At 53.4% G+C, this 22,691-nt stretch overlaps 1 pseudogene; it reads right to left on the bottom strand.

Annotated features, from left to right (window-relative positions):
• LOC123139451 (uncharacterized) overlaps nucleotides 1-10,980 on the bottom strand; it is a 26,424-nt pseudogene extending 15,444 nt beyond the window's left edge.
• Nucleotides 10,981-22,691: the final 11,711 nt, after the last annotated feature.

Here is a 22,691-nt window from a genome sequence, read left to right as displayed (position 1 = left end):
CCCGGTCGCCGCACCACGCCTCCCCTCTCCCCGCTCGAAGCTCGCCATGGCTCTGCGCGGTGACCATCCCATCTCGCCGGCGACCGAAGAGGGGTGACCACGGGAGATGCTGCAACCGGGGCGACGGGGTGCTACCACGGCGACGCTGATGCACCCCCGCGGGAGACCGGGCTGTGTGACGGCGATGACCGAGGTGACCGTGGGCTGCAACCACGGCTTTTCTACCGCCGGTAGCCGGTTGAAGCTTTTTCTATATACGGTTGAAGCTTTTTTGTCAATGTTTTGCAAGTTTTTCTCTGGTCGCAGGTCTGGTTGAAGCTTTTTTCTTAACGAATGAAGCTTTTTTATACACGATTGAAGCTTTTCCAAACCACAGTGGAAGCTTTTTTGAAAACGATAAAAACTTTTTTCGTTCTTTTGTGTTTGCTACAACCACGTCATTTTTTTGCTGCAATCGGCAAACACAGAAGCTACATCCAGTTAACAATTTTGCTACAATGACGACGGCGGGCTGCAGCGGTAAGCTTTTTTTGCTGGAAGCGATAAACTTTTTTGCTACAACCGGTGTCGTTTTTTGTTGGAACTAGCAAGAGCCTCGAGTGGGCACACGGCGAGGTACAACGCGAGCACAACGACAGGTGCTGCGGCCGGCGGCCGGCGCCACCGGAGATGCGGCCATCTCCCCGGGAGCTGCAAGCCTGCAACCACGGGGGTGCAACCATGGGCGCACGCTGCTGCATCCACAGAGGGGAGAAACGCACGAAGGCGGCATAGGTGAGGGTGGCGACCAACGGCGAGGGCGGCGACCGGCGGCGACGACGGCGAGGCAGCGAGCCGGCAGCAGGGGAGGACGTGCGGCAGCGCGCAGGGGGGGTGGGTAGTGAGTCGGGCGGGGGAGGAGGAGTGGGGGATTCGCAAGGGGCGAGGAAGACGATGACCCAGTCCAGATCGAGCGGTTACGCAGCCTCCGTGTTAGTCAGATCGAACGGCTGGCGCTGGACCGGCCGAAACGTTTCGGCCGGCGCACCGGCGCCTATCAGCGCCCTTGGCAATTTCTCAGCCGAACACACACACACCCACCTCACGCTCCTGATGCACTCTGCCATGGCCATGGCCAGCAACAGCGACGGACCGTGAGCAACAGCAGATAGCAGCGGCATCTGCAGTAGCAAAGAGCAGCAGCTGCAGCAACAACAACGTGCGAGCAACAGCAGGCAGCAGCAAGCGATGCAGTACCAGGAGAGGCAGCAGCAGGAAAGGGCAGCATCGACAGCAGGCGGGCGGGCTGGGCGCGCACGGACGGGTGCCGGCGGGGGAGTCCAGGGCGCGCACGGGGCGGCCGGGGCTCGAGCGCGGCCACAAAGAGGGCACGCGGGACGCGGGCGCGGCCCTAGTGAGCACGACGACCGCGGCCACCGGTGGGAGAACAGGCGGCGCGAGCGGAGGACTACGACGGGGCGTGCGCTAGAGAACGAACGAGAGAAGGAGAACAAGGGGAAAAGGTCAGCGAGCTCACATCGGTGCGGCAGGGGAGGTCAGTGAGGCCGGGGGAAGCACGGAGGCGGCGGATCGACGCGTTGAACGGCGGCGACCGGTGGTGGAAGAAGACTCGATCCGGTCGATGCGGGGCGGCTCCGGTCTGGTTCGTTGACGTAGCCGACGGAGGCGACGACGACGCACCTGCTGGACACCTCCGAGCGACCCGGGGCTGCTTCAGTGCACGACAACGGCGACGTCGTGAGACGCATGCGCTTGGGCGAGCGGAACAAAGAGGGATAGGGCGAGGGGAGCGGGGACCGAGTGGGAGAGGGGATGAGGCTGAACCCTAGGGCGTCGGGGACGGTCTTATACTCGCCGGGGGGCTCGGATGGTCGGCGTGTGGCGATCCCTGGCCATGGACGTGCTCAGGTCGTCCACGGGGTCACGGTGAACAGGAGGAAGGCGATGGGCGATGGTGTGGGCTGGGCATGTCCTGTAGCGAGCAGGCCTAGGTGCACAGTAGCTAGGTTTCTATTTTTCCTTTTGTTTCGTTTTATTTTTTTTCTTTTCCACTAATTTTGCTTTTCTGCTCATTTAGTTTTCCCCATAGTTTTCAATTTATCTTTAACTATAAAAATAAAAAACAACTCCTAAATCAGTATAGCTAAATATACTACTGCCACATTTAATTATGGCACCTGTTTGACACGAGAAAAATATCTAAGACTCCGCGAGAAGGGAAGGGGAGCATATTTCTCTCTTGCGCCGGGGAAAGAAGAAAAAAAATTTGCGGGCATTCCAGTGTACCGTAGTACACAAAGAAAAATATACGGGAAACGAGTATTTCATTAATCTCATTGGAGAGACAAAATTACAAGATCCCGTAAACAAAAAAGTGCACTTCGTGGCCTACTAGCGCGGCCAGCCTGACTGTGGCGATTGCGGTCACCTGGTTCCCGGGGCCTCGGAAGGCTCCCGGTTAATTACACCTGCGGGTTACTCCGCGGGATACCTCCGATTAAGCCGTGTGGTCGTCTTCGTCGTATTCGCTTCGCGTCCTCCATGCATGATGATGGTGATGTGTGTGTGGGCAGCGGCAGAGCCCATGTCCTCGTCGGTACACGCGCCGCAAGTGGCGTGGCCTTAGCGGTGGTCGCGCCCGCCCTCGCCGTCGTGCCTCGTCGGTCTTGGCGGCGTTGGAGTAGTTGGTGTTGGGGTAGCATGGGTCGCGCTCGGCTTAGACTTCTTGATGACCTGTTGCTTCATCGGGGTGTTCAAGGGGCTACGCCTTGCGGGTGTAACGGTTTGGGGAGACCGGCGACAGTGTAAAAAACTAACGCGCGCTCACATGGGCGTGGCCGGGGTGGTTGGCGCCTCATCTCGGCTAGACGCTCAGTATTCGGCGGTCCGCCAAGACAAAGGGGGGGGCGCCTCACGAGGCCGTGGAAAGGTAGCGTTGTAGAGGCCACGTCGCGCTGGGCTGGTGCTACGCCAAGGGGTGACCTGTTCGCTGGCGACGCCGTGGACCTGTACGTCGCTGATCTGTCCGCCACAGTGGGTGCACCTCTCGTAGGAGGGACCGGCATCGGACAACGCCGTTGCAAATTCCAGCTCGATGAAGGATCTGTACGCCATTGACCTGTTCGTCGGGGACGCGTGCCTCATGAAGGAAGAACCGGTCTTAGACCCGCCCTTGCGGACATTGGTTCTACCAAGGACCCGTACGCCGTGAAGGGAAAGGCTAGTTTTGGGCTGCATCATCAGCGAGCTCCGGTTCCGCCACTTCGTCTCCTCCAAGAGCGTGATGCAAAACATGTATGCCGGTGTACTCTTTGCCATGAACCTGTTCACCGTGGCCCTGTTGGTCGCCATCTGTGCGTCGCGACCTGTACGCCATGAGGTGTTCACCGAGCGCCATGAAGGCCGCCATGGTAGGGCGCCGGGGCTAGCGGTTGGGCTGCGTCGTTGGAGAGCTCCGGCTGCTCTCGAGTAATCTCCAGCCAAGAATGTGACACCTAAAAATGAAGGGCCATCAGGAAAAATGAGCTTGGTGTTCATGTCGTCGAAGTCGTTGCCGCCCTTGCACGGATGGTCGTCGGTCTCCGCTGCGGCTGCGGTTCCTGCAAGATGCGTTCTGCCTCTGGTGTTTTGTGAAGGGGTTTGCCGTGTGATGGATGGATGGGCGTGATGGCTGGCTGGTGGGTTGGATGGATGTAGCGCCGACGACGAATGGATGTGGCGCTGGCGAGTCTTCTCTTAGGACGTGTGTGGTGAATGGATGGATCTCCTGATGGATGGATGTGTGCGTTGTGAAGGGCGGCGGCCTTGTGGCGTCCACGCGTGTGTGCCCTCTCGTGCGACTTAGTAGAGGACGGGCTGCGTGATATTGAGCTTCGTGTCGTCACCCTTCATGGCGCCTACTTGATGAAGTTAATGAACGGTGTGTGATGGCAGGCTCCGGGTTGCCATCTTAAACGGCATCCCTGTGTGACGAAGTAGACGATGGGTTGCATGATGTCGAGCTCCATGTCGGTGTGGTTGCCGACGCCTGCTTGACGAAGTCGTCGGCTGGCGGCGTCCAGGCAGGCTCCGCTGCTTCGTCCTCTATGTCTCGATGAAGTGGGCGAAGGGCGTGACGGCGAACCATAGGTCTCCATGTCAAACGGCATCTCTTTGGTGTGACAAGGTAGACAACGGGCTGCACGATGTCGAGCTCCGTGTCGCCATCCCCCATGGCGCCGGCTTGACGACATCAATGGTGGGCGGCATTGTGGCGTGCTCCATGTCGTCGTCTTCCGCGGCACCATCTTTGATGAAGTGGACGTAAACGGCCTGGGCGACCTCGGTGCCGTCGACCTCCATGGCGCCGGCTCGACGACATCAACGATGGGCGGCGGTGTGGCGTCGCTCCATGTTGTCTTCTGCAGCGCCACGGTAACGAAGTGGACGCGAGGGGTGATGGAGACCTTGGTGCCGTCGACCTTCATGTCATCGTCCTCCACGGCCACCGGTGGCTCCATCTCCGGCGCGCCCTCCGATCTCCTCGTCGCTGCCACCAAGGGCGCATTCTTCTCTGCTGATGTTTGTGTGTGCCGGACTCCTCCGCCTTCTAGCTGTTCTTCTTGTGTAGCATCTGATAGATGAAAGGCATAGTAACAAATAGAATTAGTCACCGAGGCTTGGTCTTCTCCCGTTTGTTCATCTCCTTATGCGCCTGTCGTGGGTAGACCGCCGCCGTGGCCGGCATCTCTTCCTCCTCAGCTTGCCATCGCTGCCACAATTTCTGGGGCGTTCCTTCTGGATCCCTCCCGGTGCCTCCTGGTGCGAGGCATGATGGATGGATGTATGCCACCATCTTCAAGTCCTCTCGAGGGTGCCTCCTTGGGTTCCTGCCTGCTACCCAGACGAGGCACGTAGGAGGAGCTGCTGCAAACCTCCATGCCCAGGTGCTGCTCCTGGACCGTTGTACGTGTATGTGTTTCTTCGCCTGATACACAAGGGAGATGAATATATTTACTGTAAGTTAACCTGAGAGATGGTACTCCATGTTGTATCTTGACACACGCTCATCCGCGGGTCTGTCGCCACCAGCGTGTTCTGCTTGCTGCCCGTCCTCCTTGTCATCGGCGCAGCCACCGGCCGGCCGGACGTGTGTTGCCACCATAGCGGCGAGCGCATCACTCCTTTGGCCTCCGTGATCTCCTTGCCGCACGTGCTGCCGCGAGAAAGGACCAGGTCGCATGGGCTGCCCGACAAGCATGCTGCGTCGTGGTTGCCCTTCGACCCCTCAAGGCACATCGCTCATCTGCATGTCGACGGTGCCGCCATCGGGCGCGTCTTCTCTTCGTGCGTACCTCCTTCCCGCTGCTGCGTCCCGCGTACGTGAGCTCCGCCCCTCCCTGAACCCTGAAAAAACAATGACAAAGAAAACACATGTACTAGGAGGAAGAGGGTGATGAGGGCGTCGTGGCCACTGCCGACGCGCCGGCCAAGATTGGACAGTTTCCGAGTCGTCATTCCTGGCGTCGCCGCTTCTCCTCGTCTGATCGGCCTCGGCGCTGCCGCAGCACCTGTACATCTCCTCCGGCAAGATACCAACTCTCATCGACGCTGCCGCAGGGGGCGCGTCTCCTCCTGAGTGTCTCTCCATCCTCGGGCCTCCCCCGTGTGCGTGCACCCCTCTCTGGACGTGCGTGAGTCCTCTGATGGGTATCTCGTGCCTGATGGATGGATCTCCTGGTGGCTCCTTCTGCATGTGTGAGGGATGGATGCGTGCGTTCCTGGTCGGTGCTTTGTCCGTCCCTTGGCCGGCGGGCGCGTGCTGTCCGGCGAGCCCGCCAGCAATGCCCTCCGGATCTCCTGGGCGCTGCCACCAGGGACTGCGTCTCCCTTGGGTGCCTCAACGTACGGTACCTGGTAGATGGAAGATCGAGAGAAGAAGGGACCATATATGTACCATGGAAGAAGAGAAGCTGGACATCATGTCTTCAGACACCTACGAACGACCATATCTTGGACGTGACATGGAACGGCCGAACGGCCATGTGCATGGTGCACGTCGCCGCGTCTTCAAGATCGGATGCGGTCAGCGCCGGCTCGGCCTCTGCGCCGTCGTCTCCTTTGACAGGGCGGCGCTCTGCCGCGGCAGTCGGTGTCGAGCTCCGGCCAGTTCACACGGCCGCTGCTGCTGGACGTGAACAAGACACATACGGGCGCCACGCCGGCGCGTCCTCCACACGCGGCCGTGTCATGGTTGCCCTTGAGATGTGACGTCCTCGACGCAGCCGCGACGGCTGCCGCGGGCGTGCCTCCTTGTCACCGTCCTTTGGATGCTGCCGCGACGGCGCGTCCCCTCCTCGCCGTGTGATGTGATCTGGTGCCCCTATATTTATAGGCAAGAAGTCCAGCCCTTGGGCGGCCGCGTGATGGGTCGAAGAGGTTCCGATCTTTCAGCTGGAGTTTGTTGCATCTTCCTTATCTTGTGTGGAGTCGATACTTATCTCCTCTTCTTCTTGACGTGCACGCCCACGGGTGTACTCTTAATAAATAAAAATACGTACGTACATACCGGCCGGCTCGTGGCCACTGCGTCCAACCAACCTGATGGTATTGATGTACTTGTACAAAGCCTGCGTGCAAAACAAAGGCTAGAGAAAGGATCAGTACTTGATAGGTGTGCGCGTACTTGCCTTCTAGCCGGATGAGTGATCTCCCCACTAGAGATACACATAGGGTATTTGGAGATGTATAAATACGCGCCATCCAGGGCGCCGGTATACATGTATTTGAAACTGACGCGCGGTCGTTCGGGCGTATGTACGATTCAGCGAGGCGTCGACGGGAGCTGCACCGAGCCTCTACATCTGCATAGTTAGCTAGATACCTGATCAAATACGTGAGTGATATAGCTCATACCATGCATGTAATCCACAAATATACGCTGGTTGGTACGTGGGCAAAATCAACGTGCATGCATGCACGTGGAGCCCAACTAAGGATTAGCTGGTGCATGCCCGTACGTGTACATCCAAATATCAAACATGGACATGCAATTTGCACTTAAAGAAAAAAACATTTAAATTTAAACTTAGAAATTCTGAAAGCAAGAAACACAAAAACACATCAAACAGCGGAACCGGACTTGGCATACATCCAAATATCAAACATGGACATGCAATTTGCACTTAAAGAAAAAAACATTTGAATTTAAACTTAGAAATTCTGAAAGCAAGAAACACAAAAACACATCAAACAAATGCCCCCTCACCAAAAAAAGTTCGAGCGTGGAGCAGATCGGACTTAATTTGGTGATATTCTGGCCATCTGTTGGGTTGCACCTGCAAAAGACAAACAAAGCAACTCATTGATGGATGTAATAAGTGTGCATGGCCATGCATCCATATTCGTGGATTTTTGAGTCATCAGCAATCCACGCATTCTCTTGGTGCCGATTCTAGACCGAGATTGTTTCTGCCCCCAGCAACGAGCGCCGGCCGCAACGACTTCGCCGGACGCCTCAGCCCTTCAGGCTTGGTACGCGTCCCGCTACTCCGTACACTGGGATAGCTCAACTGTGTTGGCACCGATCGAGGCTTCGAGCGGCCAGCTCCACCGTTGCTTGCATGCATATCCTGAACGTCCTAGACAGTACCTGTGTGGAAAAGAGAAAGAAAAAAAAAGGAAAAAAAGGAAAATTAGGGTGCTGCATTGTAACCGTGTTAATGACGGTAGACTCCTGGGCTTCACGCCATCGCAGCACACCGTCACCGCCGAGGTGGGAGACTTCTCGTTGTGTGAACAGTATGTTGTGGACGCCGTGTACACCATCTCCAGAAACGATTGTTTGATCTCCATGTAGCCACGTGGTTGCAGGTATGTTCTTCTGCATGTGTTTTAGGGAGCTCGTTGCGACCGCCCAATGGACGATGCCAGCCAACGAGGCAGCCCTACTTCGTCTTCATTTTGTGGGTAAACGACATGCCTCGTCCTGAAAACAAAATAGCGTTTACCGAACTCGTCGCGACCGCCTAGCTGCTGCGGTGCCAGACGACTAGATCGGAGGGTTTCACAGATTCATGCTAGCCGCACTGGCGCATTGCACTGCTCCCATTATCTTCATATGATGATGTAGGTGAGGCACCGGTAGACCATCCCCAACTCCGTTTCGCCATGGATAGTGTACTGCCAGGTGGTATGCCGGGACACCATCGGCCTTATGGATGATCGAGGGATGATATTGCCCCCAAACTTCATTGTTGTTGGAGACAGGGTACCGAAGTGACATAGGCACCACCCTTATGAGCGCAGGTGCCTCCTTCCTACAGTAATCCACAAATATACGCTGGTTGGTACGTGGGCAAAATCAACGTGCATGCATGCACGTGGAGCCCAACCAAGGATTAGCTGGTGCATGCCCGTATGTGTACATCCAAATATCAAACATGGACATGCAATTTGCACTTAAAGAAAAAAACATTTAAATTTAAACTTAGAAATTCTGAAAGCAAGAAACACAAAAACACATCAAACAGCGGAACCGGACTTGGCATACATCCAAATATCAAACATGGACATGCAATTTGCACTTAAAGAAAAAAACATTTGAATTTAAACTTAGAAATTCAGAAAGCAAGAAACACAAAAACACATCAAACAGCACCCAAATAAAATAGTCTACCATTTTATTAAGTACAAGAGGCATTAATCAATTGATTAAGCTGCCGTTTTATTTATTTTAGTGCATTTATTTATTTTATAAAAGTTTGGTTTCTCCACCACTATTATCTATGCATTATTTGGCACAACCCGAACATTTAGTTTTAATATTTGATTTTTTTTCTAGTTTGACTTTATTTTAAATTTGAATTTCCGAATCGGTTTTGAACTGACGCGAGACTAACATCAGTAACTGAGGTGACATGGCATCGTTAGTAGAGGATTACTGTAGCATAATTATCCGGGCGTCACGAAACGTCACAACGTAACTGGGTGATTATAAAGGAGCTCTAGAGGTGTCTCCGAAGGTACATGTTGAGTTGGCGTATTTCGAGATTAGGATTTGTCATTCCGATTGTCGGAGAGGTATCTTTGGGCCCTCTCGGTAATGCACATCACTATAAGCCTTGCAAGCAATGTAGCTAATGAGTTAGTTGCGGGATGATGCATTACATAACGAGTAAAGAGACTTGCCGGTAACGAGATTGAACTAGGTATTGAGATACCGACGATCGAATCTCGGGCAAGTAACATACTGATGACAAAGGGAACAACGTATGTTGTTATGCGGTTTGACCGATAAAGATCTTCGTAGAATATGTGGGAGCCAATATGAGCATTCAGGTTCCGCTATTGGTTATTGACCGGAAATGTGTCTCGGTCATGTCTACATAGTTCTCGAACCCGTAGGGTCCGCACGCTTAAAGTTCGATGACGGTTATATTATGAGTTTATGTGTTTTGATGTACTGAAGGAGTTCGGAGCCCCGGATGAGATCGGGGACATTACGAGGAGTCTCGAAATGGTCGAGACGTAAAGATCGATATATTGTACGACTATATTCGGACATCGGAAAGGTTCCGAGTGATTCGTGTATTTTTCGGAGTACCGGAGAGTTACGGGAATTCGCCGGGGAGAAGTATTGGGCATTATTGGGCCATACGGGAAAGAGAGGGGCTGCCTAGGGCAGGCTGGGCGCCACCCAAGGCCTAGTGCGAATTGGACTAGGGGGAGGGGCTGCGCCCCCTCCTTCCTTCCCCTCTCCCTTCCCCTTCCTTCTCTCCTACTCCTACTAGGAAAGGAGGAGTCCTACTCCCGGTTGGAGTAGGACTCCCCCCTTGGCGCGCCCTCCTCCTTGGCCAGCCGCCTCCCCCTAGCTCCTTTATATACGGGGGCAGGGGGCACCCCATAGAAACAAAAATTGATAATTGATCTCTTAGCCGTGTGCGGTGCCCCCCTCCACCATATTCCACCTCGATAATATCGTAGCGGTGCTTAGGCGAAGCCCTGCGTCGGTAGAACGTCATCATCGTCACCACGCCGTCGTGCTGACGGAACTCTCCCTCAAAGCTCGGCTGGATCGGAGTTTGAGGGACGTCATCGAGCTGAACGTGTGCTGAACTCGGAGGTGCCGTATGTTCGGTATTTGGATCGGTCGGGTCGTGAAGACGTACGACTACATCAACCGCGTTGTGCTAACGCTTCCGCTTTCGGTCTACGAGGGTACGTGGACACACTCTCCCCTCTTGTTGCTATGCATCACCATGATCTTGCGTGTGCGTAGGATTTTTTTTGAAATTACTACGTTCCCCAACACCTCATCCGACAGATCCAATTGCAGGAGTTTCGCTGGTAGGCCTGCGTCAGCCCGTCCATGGTCGAGGAAAGGGGGGAGAAAGCGGAGCAGACGAATCTGGACAGACACAGAGGTGTGCCAGCGACAGGTGACGCGACCGCATCGAGGCTACCTGTCCCTCCAACCAAGCTCCCCGCCGAACATGAGGAAAGGGGGAGAAGGAGGAGCGAACCATCCGGACCGGCAGATGTGCCGGTGACAGGTGGCGTGACCGCATCGAGGCCACCCATCCCTCCTCCCGAGCTCCCCATCAATCACACGTGTCGCCCCACCATGATAGCTGGCACACATCTCTGTGAGGCCACCCACAAACGTGCGCCCGCCGAAGAGGGGTACCACATTGACCCGCCGCCACAGCCAAGGAAGCTCACCGGAGATGCCTCCTCGTGTCGCCGGCTACGTCCAAGCGCCAGACCAGGAAGGTCCCAACACCGACACAACCAGCATGCCCAGCCAGGCACCACCACTGTGCCGCCACCCCCACCAGCCCGAAGCTGAGGCAGGGGCGGCCGCCCATAGATCTTGTTGCCCGCTACCCACACCGCCCTTTGCGCCAAGCCAGGAGCCGGCCAAGGCACGCCGGACCGTGCCATCGACGGACGCCCTGCCTCGGCGCGACAGCCGCCACCGCCAGATCCGCCCGTCGCCATGTACGCCTGCACTAGCCGCTCCACGACTGGGCTGGGTCTCGCAGCCACCGCAGCAATCACGGTCGCCCACACCGTCGGCCCAGCCGACCATGACACCACCGCTACACCCTGCGCAAACTCCGCGTCCCCAGGGGCCTCCTCATCCCGTGTTGCAGGGGACAGCGGCCATCATTTTGGACCGGCCCATCCTACCCCACATACAACCCACCCCGGACCAAACCATAGTCCTCCTCCATAGTCTTGACCGCTTTTGCTTCCGTCCACTACCCATCTCCTTCCTTCCCCTCCTTGTGCCTCCCCGCCTAGTGTCAGCATGGCCGACTCCGGAAGTGGATTTGGCAATAGGTCCCACCCCATCGAATGGGAGGCACTACTCAGGCCTCGTTTGATACAAGGGGATTGGGGAGGTTTGTGGAGGGGGGATTTCAGGGGATTGGGTGAATCCCTTCCTTCCATCCAATCCCCTTGAAACCCCTTGATTCCCCAAAACTCCTCCATCTACAATCCTCTTTGTTCAAAATTTCTGTTTGGTTGGCAAGGTTTGTAATATTGACATAACATGGTGTTGAACATTTAAAAATCTAATCTTTATAATGTAACTAACATGGTGTTCACATAGCACTTGGCACATAAAGCAAAATATGAGAGTGCCATTCTGATGCACCAAACTGAACTTGTACAAACCGCCACATCCGCAGTAGGCAAAACTGGCACCCAATAAAGCATACAACCTCCATCACAACCTCTTCTGTTTCCGCACCAAACCGAGCACAACAATTGTTACCTTGGAGAGGACAGAGAGGGTGATCTACTTGGGCATCTCGGTGAACAACAACCTCTTCTGTTTCCTCTTCCACCTCTGCAATCTCCGCCATAGATACCCCTTTGTAGCCTGCTCGAACAAAGTGAGAGGTCAGAGAGAGAGAGAGATGGTGGCTCATGCTAGGGTGGGCGGGTAGCACCGCTGTACCGGGGAGTGCGCGATAGGAAGAGTGGCCGAGAGGTCTTGTACGGTTGTACCTGGCTGGAGTGGTAGAGGTCCCGCATGGAAGGTCAGCGTCGAGCTCCGCACTGTCTAGACCGGCGTCTACTAGAGCTGAACCGGCTCACGCTGCCCGCCTCTCCGCCGCCGCCCGCCGTCTCGTCCTTGGAGTGACCGTTGATTGGGGAGGGGAGACCGGGGTTCGCAGTTGTCGATTGGGGCGGCGGCGCCCGCGTGTCTTCAGTTCCTCGAGGGTCTCCTCATGCCGTCTAAACCGCGTGGTTTGGGCAAAATCGAAGAGGATTGGGTGAACTGGGCCACGGTAACCCTGTGTACCAAATGGACCAAAGAGGATTCTAGGGGATTGTGGGCCGCGCGTGGAAAAACCTCTCAAAACCCCTCCAAAGTCCAAACCTCTCATGCCAAACGAGGCCTCAAGGAGGAATCCAGCCCCGAGGAGGACGACAAGGAACTTTCGATCCGCTGATCATGGATGTACAATGGCAGGATCTCAATCTTTGTAGTGTCCTCAACCTCCTCGGTGGCCCAGAGGGGAAGCTGCTGCTCCGCGTCGGCCCATGGCGGCCTATCACGGTTTGCATCTCCCCCGCCAGGCGGCGCCCAACACCTCCAGCCCTTGCTACTCTCGGGTGGCGCTTGATGCTCGTGCCCGCACCATCGTGTGCATTCACGGCTACCAGTCCGGCTACCATGGCCGCTCGTCATGCAAGACAGAGGAAGGGTGGAGTAGGCTGGCTCTAGCCAGTCCAGCTACAGGTCGTGTAGATCCAGGTTAGAGCCATTTCTGCTCGCCGACTCCGACGATGACGTCAACCACCTCTCCTTCACCTCGGTTGAGACGGACGCCCACCGTGACATAAGAGCAACTCCAACGAGGCGACCCAAACGGACGCCCGCTTTATCCGCTTTTTGTCCGTTTGGGTCGGCCAGGCGGACATGCGCGTCCGCATTTTAAAATGGGTCGGCTTGACCGCCCAACGGGGAGGCCGACCCAAATGTGCCGGCGTGAAAAAAAACAAGTTGCACGAAATAAACGTAAATAAACATACTTAAACATAAAGTGGCCGGTCAAACGCCGGCCAAAGTCCACCTAAATCTAATGAACATTAAATAAAACATTAAAAAAAGTTTGAGCCCGCTTGCTGCCGCCCCGCACGCTGCCCTAGACGTCGTCGGCCTTGCCCTTGCCCTTGCCCTTGACGCCGCCGTTGTCGGTGAGGTCGATGAAGACCGGAGCAGGGCCAACCCACCCGAACGCCGCCTGGTACGCTGCCAGGGCAGCCTCCTCCGGCGTCCGCTGGGGCGGAGGCATTGCGGCAAGCCGCACGCGCTCCTCCTCCTCCTCGAGCCGGAGCGCCTCCGTGTCGCGTTGGAGCATGGCCTCGTAGCGCATCTGCTCCTCGCCGTCGGCCTGCTTCTGGTGGAGCCAGTGCTCCTTCTGTCGCTCGAGGTGGGCCTCCTCCTCCTCCGGTGTGGCGGCGAAGTGGACGGGAGGCGCGCTCACCCACTCGCGGTACTGGCCCGTCCACGAGTAGGCCTCCTCCGGCTAAGTGGGTGGAGGCGGGGAGCGCTTACGCGACGGCTCCGGCTTGGGCTGGACGGGCGGCGACGATGGAGGCGGCGGCATGAAGAGCGGGGTGTGGATGGAGTCCCCCGCCGCCGACAGGGCAAGGGCTTACTCCACCCCATCCCAGTGCATGTCCTTGTTGATGCGGCTGGCCTCTAGCACGTGCTGCAGGGCCTCCTCGAGGGCGGCTTGGTACTCCGCCTCCGCCTCCATGTCCTCCGGCTCTACCTCCGGGGGCGGCGGTCGGAACGGCGGCGGGACGGCATCGACACCCGAGCGCCGTTGCTCCTCGTGTTTGAGGGCGAATCAAGCTTCCTAGTTGGGAGAGTTGGCGGCGTACTCGGGTAGCCGACGCTGCTCCGGCGTGAGCAGCGCGTGGCACCGACGTACCTCGTCGTCGTGCGCCCGCTGGGTCCGCGGAACCGCCGCCACCAGGATCCGGTTTGGATCCAAATGCCAATGGTGCGGCAGCGTCACATCGGGGTAGGGGAGGGGCTGCTTGTACTCCCAGTGCCACCGTGCTTGGTGCATCGGGATGTGCAGGCACCTGTGTTCAAGGCGGAAACGCGCCGGCGACGGAGGGGGAGGGGGAGCACGGGATGACGAGGCGCGGGGGGTATCCTTGCCCTTGCCCTTGCTGCTGCCGAAGAGGCCCATGGGCGCGCTAGGGTTTGCGGTCGCCAGCGAGGAAGCAAAGGGAGTGGTGGGGGGCCAGATGTGGACGGGAGAAGTGGATGAGGCCGACCCCGCCGCATGTGTGGTTAAAAAAGGACGCACGCACTGGCTGACGCGTGGGCCCGCTGTCGGTGGTCGTCATAAATAAGACGACCGGTGGCGGTTGGGTGGCCACCAGGTGGGGACGCGGCGGACGGAGAGGAGATGCGCGGCGCGTCCGCTTCGCGTCCGCGCCGACGCATTCCAGGCACAATTTTGTTGGGGAACGTTGCAGAAAATTAAAAATTTTCCTACGGTTTCACCAAGATCCATCTATGAGTTCATCTAAGCAACGAGTCATGGGAGAGAGATTGCATCTACATACCACTTGTAGATCGCGTGCGGAAGTGTTCAAGAGAACGGTGATGATGGAGTCGTACTCGCCGTGATCCAAATCACCGATGACCAAGTGCCGAACGGACAGCACCTCCGCATTCAACACACGTATGGAGCGGATGATGTCTCCTCCTTCTTGATCCAGCATGGGGAAAGGAGAGGTTGATGATGATCCAGCAGCACAACGGCGTGGTGGTGGATGCAGCAGAACTCCGGCAGGGCTTCGCCAAGCTGCTGCGGGAGGAGGACGAGGTGTAGCAGGGGGAGGAAGGCGCCAAGACACAGGGCGCGGCTGCCCTCCCCCTTGCCCTCCTTTATATAGGCCCCCAAGGGGGGCGCCGGCCCTGGGAGATCCAATCTCCCAAGGGGGCGGCGGCCAAGGGGGTGGAGTGCCCCCCAAGGCTAGTGGGCGCGCCCCCCACCTAGGGTTTCCAACCCTAGGCGCAGGGGGGCGCAGGAGGGGGGGCACCAGCCCACTAGGGGCTGGTTCCCCTCCCACTTCAGCCCACGGGGCCCTCTGGGATAGGTGGCCCCACCCGGTGGACCCCCGGAACCCTTCCGGTGGTCCCAGTACAATACCGGGTGACCCCGAAACTTTCCTGATGGCCGAAACAGCACTTCCTATATATAATTCTTTACCTCCGGACCATTCCGGAACTCCTCGTGACGTCCGGGATCTCATCCGGGACTCCGAACAACATTCGGTTTGCTGCATACTCATATTCACACAACCCTAGCGTCATCGAACCTTAAGTGTGTAGACCCTATGGGTTCGGGAGACATGCAGACATGACCGAGACGGCTCTCCGGTCAATAACCAACAGCGGGATCTGGATACCCATGTTGGCTCCCACATACTCCTCGATGATCTCATCGGATGAACCACGATGTCGAGGATTCAAGCAACCCCGTATACTATTCCCTTTGTCAGACGGTATGTTACTTTCCCGAGATTCGATCATCGGTATCCCAATACCTCGTTCAATCTCGTTACCGGCAAGTCACTTTACTCGTACCGTAATGCATGATCCCGTGACCAGACACTTGCTCACTTTGAGCTCATTATGATGATGCACTACCGAGTGGGCCCAGTGATACCTCTCCGTTATACGGAGTAACAAATCCTAGTCTCGATCCGTGTCAACCCAACAGACACTTTCGGAGATACCTGTAGTGCACCTTTATAGTCACCCAGTTACGTTGTGACGTTTGGTACACCCAAAGCACTCCTACGGTATCCGGGAGTTACACGATCTCATGGTCTAAGGAAGAGATACTTGACATTGGAAAAGCTCTAGTAAAACGAACTACACGATCTTGTGCTATGCTTAGGATTGGGTCTTGTCCATCACATCATTCTCCTAATTATGTGATCCCGTTGTCAACGACATCTAATGTCCATAGTCAGGAAACCATGACTATCTGTTGACCAATGAGCTAGTCAACTAGAGGCTTACTAGGGACGTATTGTGGTCTATGTATTCACACGTGTATTATGATTTCCGGATAATAGAATTATAGCATGAATAAAAGACAATTATCATGAACAAGGAAATATAATAATAATCCTTTTATTATTGCCTCTAGGGCATATTTCCAAAAGTCTCCCACTTGCACTAGAGTCAATAATCTAGTTACATTGTGATGAATCGAACACCCATAGAGTTCTGGTGTTGATCATGTTTCGCTCGCGGAAGAGGTTTAGTCAACGGATCTGCGACATTCAGATCCGTATGTACTTTGCAAATATCTATGTCTCCATCTTGAACATATTCACGGATGGAGTTGACACGACGCTTGATGTGCCTGGTCTTCTTGTGAAACCTGGGCTCCTTGGCAAGGGCAATAGCTCCAGTGTTGTCACCGAAGAGTTTGATCGGCCCCGACGCATTGGGTATGACTCCTAGGTCGGTGATGAACTCCTTCACCCAAATTGCTTCATGTGCAGCCTCCGAGGCTGCCATGTACTCCGCTTCACATGTAGATCCCGCCACGACGCTCTGCTTGCAGCTGCACCAGCTCACTGCCCCACCATTCAACATATACACGTATCCGGTTTGTGACTTAGAGTCATCCAGATCTGTGTCGAAGCTAGCGTCGACGTAACCCTTTACGACGAGCTCTTCGTCACCTCCATAAATGAGAAACATGTCCTTTGTCCTTTTCAGGTACTTCAGGATATTCTTGACCGCTGTCCAGTGTTCCTTGCCGGGATTACTTTGGTACCTTCCTACCAAACTTACGGCAAGGTTTACATCAGGTCTGGTACACAGCATGGCATACATAATAGATCCTATGGCTGAGGCATAGGGGATGACGTTCATCTCTTCTTTATCTTTTGCCGTGGTTGGGCATTGAGCCGAGCTCAATCTCACACCTTGCAATACAGGCAAGAACCCTTTCTTGGACTGATCCATTTTGAACTTCTTCAAAATCTTATCAAGGTATGTGCTTTGTGAAAGACCTATGAGGCGTCTCGATCTATCCCTATAGATTTTGATGCCTAATATGTAAGCAGCTTCTCCAAGGTCCTTCATTGAAAAACACTTACTCAAGTAGGCCTTAATGCTGTCCAAGAATTCTATATCATTTCCCATCAAAAGTATGTCATCTACATATAATATGAGAAATACTACAGAGCTCCCACTCACTTTCTTGTAAATGCAGGCTTCTCCATAAGTCTGCATAAACCCAAACGCTTTGATCATCTCATCAAAGTGAATGTTCCAACTCCGAGATGCTTGCACCAGCCCATAAATGGATCGCTGGAGCTTGCATACTTTGTTAGCATTCTTAGGATCGACAAAACCTTCCGGCTGCATCATATACAGCTCTTCCTTAAGATAACCGTTAAGGAAAGCCGTTTTGACGTCCATCTGCCATTTCTCATAATCATAGTATGCGGCAATTGCTAACATGATTCAGACAGACTTAAGCTTCGCTACGGGAGAGAAAGTCTCATCGTAGTCAATCCCTTGAACTTGCCGATAACCCTTAGCGACAAGTCGAGCTTTATAGATGGTGACATTACCATCCGCGTCCATCTTCTTCTTAAAGATCCATTTGTTTTCTATCGCTCGCCGATCATCGGGCAAGTCATTCAAAGTCCATACTTTGTTTTCATACATGGATTCTATCTCAGATTGCATGGCTTCTAGCCATTTGTTGGAATCTGGGCCCGTCATCGCTTCTTCATAGTTCGAAGGTTCACCGTTGTCTAACAACATGATTTCCAGGACAGGGTTGCCATACCACTCTGGTGTGGAACGTGTCCTTGTGGACCTACGAAGTTCAGTAGCAACTTGATCCGAAGTACCTTGATCATCATCATTAATTTCCTCTCCAGTCGGTGTAGGCACCACAGGAACATTTTCCTGAGCTGCACTACTTTCCGGTTCAAGAGGTAGTACTTCATCGAGTTCTACTTTCCTCCCACTTACTCCTTTCGAGAGAAACTCTTTTTCCAGAAAGGATCCGTTGTTGGCAACAAAGATCTTGCCTTTGGATCTAAGGTAGAAGGTATACCCAATGGTTTCCTTAGGGTATCCTATGAAGACGCATTTTTCCGACTTGGGTTCAAGCTTTTCAGGTTGAAGTTTCTTGACATAAGCATCGCATCCCCAAACTTTTAGACACGACAGCTTAGGTTTCTTCCCAAACCATAATTCATACGGTGTCATCTCAAAGGATTTAGACGGTGCCCTATTTAAAGTGAATGTAGCTGTCTCTAGAGCGTATCCCCAAAATGATAGCGGTAAATCGGTAAGAGACATCATTGTTGGGGAACATTGCAGAAAATTAAAAAATTTCCTATGGTTTCACCAAGATCCATCTATGAGTTCATCTAAGCAACGAGTGATAGGAGAGGGAAGCATCTACATACCACTTGTAGATTGCGTGCGGAAGCGTTCAAGGGAACGGGGATGATGGAGTCGTACTCGTCGTGATCCAAATCACCGATGACCAAGTGCTGAACGGACAGCAACTCCGCGTTCAACACACGTACGGAGTGGATGACGTCTCCTCCTTCTTGATCCAGCAAGGGGGAAGGAGAGGTTGAGGAAGAAGGCTCCAGCAGCAGCACGACGGCGTGATGATGGTGGAGAGGCAGTACTCCGACAGGCCTTCGGCAAGCACTCAACGGAGGAGGAGAGGTCTTGGGGAGGGGAGGGGCTGCGCCTTGGATCAGGTGTTCAGCCCTCCCCTCGCCCCTCTATTTATAGGGGAAGGGGGAAGGGGGCCGGCCCCCTCTAGATGAGATCTAGAGGGGGGCGGCGGCCAGGGAGGGGGGCTTGCCCCCCAAGCAAGGGGGGCGCCCCCACTAGGGTTCCCCCCAACCCTGGGCGCATGGGCCCAAGGGGGGGGGCACCCAGCCTTCCAGGGGCTGGTTCCCTGCCCCTTGCGGCCCATGAGGCCCTCCGAGAGGGGTGGCCCCTCCCGGTGGACCCCCATAACCCCTCCGATGGCCCCGGTACAATACCGATATGCCCCCGAAACTTTCCGGTGTCTGTATGACAACTTCCCATATATAAATCTTCACCTCCGGACCATTCCGGAACTCCTCGTGACGTCCGGGATCTCATTCGGGACTCCGAACAACATTCGTTAATCACATACAAGTCTTCCTAATAACCCTAGCATCACCGAACCTTAAGTGTGTAGACCCTACGGGTTTGGGAGACATGCAGACATGACCGAGATGGCTCTCCGGTCAGTAACCAACAGCAGGATCTGGATACCCATGTTGGCTCCCACATGCTCCTCGATGATCTCATCGGATGAACCACTATGTCGAGGATTCAATCAACCCCGTATACAATTCCCTTTGTCAATCGGTACGTTACATGGCCGAGACTCGATCGTCGGTATCCCAATACCTCGTTCAGTCTCGTTACCGGCAAGTCACTTTACTCGTACCGTAATGCATGATCCCGTGACCAAAGACTTGGTCACTTTGAGCTCATTATGATGATGCATTACCGAGTGGGCCCAGAGATACCTCTCCGTCATACGGAGTGACAAATCCCAGTCTCGATCCGTGTCAACCCAACAGACACTTTCAGAGATACCTGTAGTGCACCTTTATAGTCACCCAGTTACGTTGTGACGTTTGGTACACCCAAAGCACTCCTACGGTATCCGGGAGTTACAAGATCTCATGGTCTAAGGAAGAGATACTTGACATTGGAAAAGCTCAAGCAAAATGAACTACACGATCTTGTGCTATGCTTAGGATTGGGTCTTGTCCATCACATCATTCTCCTAATGATGTGATCCCGTTGTCAACGACATCTAATGTCCATAGTCAGGAAACCATGACTATCTGTTGACCAACGAGCTAGTCAACTAGAGGCTTACTAGGGACGTATTTGGTCTAAGTATTCACACGTGTATTACGACTTCCGGATAATACAATTATAGCATGAATAAAAGACAATTATCATGAACAAGGAAATATAATAATAATCCTTTTATTATTGCCTCTAGGGCATATTTCCAATAGTCTCCCACTTGCACTAGAGTCAATAATGTAGTTACATTGTGATGAATCGAACAGCCATAGAGTTCTGGTGTTGATCATGTTTTGCTCGCAAAAGAGGTTTAGTCAACGGATCTGCGACATTCAGATCCGTATGTACTTTGCAAATATCTATGTCTCCATCTTGAACATATTCACGGATGGAGTTGAAACGACGCTTGATGTGCCTGGTCTTCTTGTGAAACCTGGGCTCCTTGGCAAGGGCAATAGCTCCAGTGTTGTCACAGAAGAGTTTGATCGGCCCCGACGCATTGGGTATGACTCCTAGGTCGGTGATGAACTCCTTCACCCAAATTGCTTCATGCGCTGCCTCCGAGGCTGCCATGTATTCCGCTTCACATGTAGATCCCGCCACGACGCTCTGCTTGCAGCTGCACCAGCTTACTGCTCCACCATTCAACATATACACGTATCCGGTTTGTGACTTAGAGTCATCTAGATCTGTGTCGAAGCTAGCGTCGACGTAACCCTTTATGACGAGCTCTTCGTCACCTCCATAAACGAGAAACATGTCCTTTGTCCTTTTCAGGTACTTCAGGATATTCTTGACCGCTGTCCAGTGTTCCTTGCCGGGATTACTTTGGTACCTTACTACCAAACTTACGGCAAGGTTTACATCTGGTCTGGTACACAGCATGGCATACATAATAGATCCTATGGCTGAGGCATAGGGGATGACACTCATCTCTTCTTTATCTTTTTCCATGGTCGGGCATTGAGCCGAGCTCAATCTCACACCTTGCAGTACAGGCAAGAACCCTTTCTTGGACTGATCCATTTTGAACTTCTTCAAAATCTTATCAAGGTATGTGCTTTGTGAAAGACCTATGAGGCGTCTCGATCTATCCCTATAGATCTTGATGCCTAATATGTAAGCAGCTTCTCCAAGGTCCTTCATTGAAAAACACTTATTCAAGTAGGCCTTAATGCTGTCCAAGAATTCTATATCATTTCCCATCAAAAGTATGTCATCTACATATAATATGAGAAATGCTACAGAGCTCCCACTCACTTTCTTGTAAATGCAGGCTTCTCCATAAGTCTGCATAAACCCAAATGCTTTGATCATCTCATCAAAGTGAATGTTCCAACTCCGAGATGCTTGCACCAGCCCATAAATGGATCGCTGGAGCTTGCATACTTTGTTAGCATTCTTAGGATCGACAAAACCTTCCGGCTGCATCATATACAGCTCTTCCTTAGGATAACCGTTAACGAATGTCGTTTTGACGTCCATCTGCCATATCTCATAAGCATAGTATGCGGCAATTGCTAACATGATTCGGACGGACTTAAGCTTCGCGACGGGAGAGAAAGTCTCATCGTAGTCAATCCCTTGAACTTGCCGATAACCCTTAGCGGCAAGTCGAGCTTTATAGATGGTGACATTACCATCCGCGTCCGTCTTCTTCTTAAAGATCCATTTGTTTTCTATCGCTCGCCGATCATCAGGCAAGTCTGTCAAAGTCCATACTTTGTTTTCATACATGGATTCTATCTCGGATTGCATGGCTTCAAGCCATTTGTTGGAATCTGGGCCCGCCATCGCTTCTTCATAGTTCGAAGGTTCACCGTTGTCTAACAACATGATTTCCAGGACAGGGTTGCCATACCACTCTGTTGTGGAACGTGTCCTTGTGGACCTACGAAGTTCAGTAGCAACTTGATACGAAGTACCTTGATCATCATCTTTAATTTCCTCTCCAGTCGGTGTAGGCACCACAGGAACATTTTCCTGAGCTGCACTACTTTCCGGGTCAAGAGGTAGTACTTCATCGAGTTCTACTTTCCTCCCACTTACTCCTTTAGAGAGAAACTCTTTTTCCAGAAAGGATCCATTCTTGGCAACAAAGATCTTGCCCTCGGATCTTAAGTAGAAGGTGTACCCAATGGTTTCCTGAGGGTATCCTATGAAGACACATTTTTCCGACTTGGGTTCGAGCTTTTCAAGTTGAAGTTTCTTGACATAAGCATCGCATCCCCAAACTTTTAGAAACGACGGCTTAGGTTTCTTCCCAAACCATAATTCATACGGTGTCGTCTCAACCGATTTAGACGGTGCGGTATTTAAAGTGAATGTAGCTGTCTCTCGAGCGTATCCCCAAAATGATAGCGATAAATCGGTAAGAGACATCATAGATCGCACCATATCCAAAAGAGTGCGATTATGACGTTCGGACACACCGTTACGCTTAGGTGTTCCAGGCGGCGTGAGTTGTGAAACGATTCCACATTTCCTTAAGTGTGTACCAAATTCGTGACTTAAATATTCTCCTCCATGATCTGATCGTAGGAACTTTATCTTTCAGTCACGTTGATTCTCTACCTCATTCTGAAATTCCTTGAATTTTTCAAAGGTCTCAGACTTGTGTTTCATCAAGTATACATACCCATATCTACTCAAGTCATCAGTGAGAGTGAGAACATAACGCTATCCTCCGCGAGCCCCAACGCTCATTGGACCGCACACATCGGTATGTATGATTTCCAATAAGTTGGATGCTCGCTCTATTGTTCCGGAGAACGGAGTCTTGGTCATTTTCCCCATGAGG

Source organism: Triticum aestivum, chromosome 6B (assembly GCF_018294505.1).
Source record: "Triticum aestivum cultivar Chinese Spring chromosome 6B, IWGSC CS RefSeq v2.1, whole genome shotgun sequence".
Taxonomy (NCBI): Eukaryota; Viridiplantae; Streptophyta; class Magnoliopsida; order Poales; family Poaceae; genus Triticum; species Triticum aestivum.
This window is presented reverse-complemented; position numbering and strand designations above follow the sequence as displayed.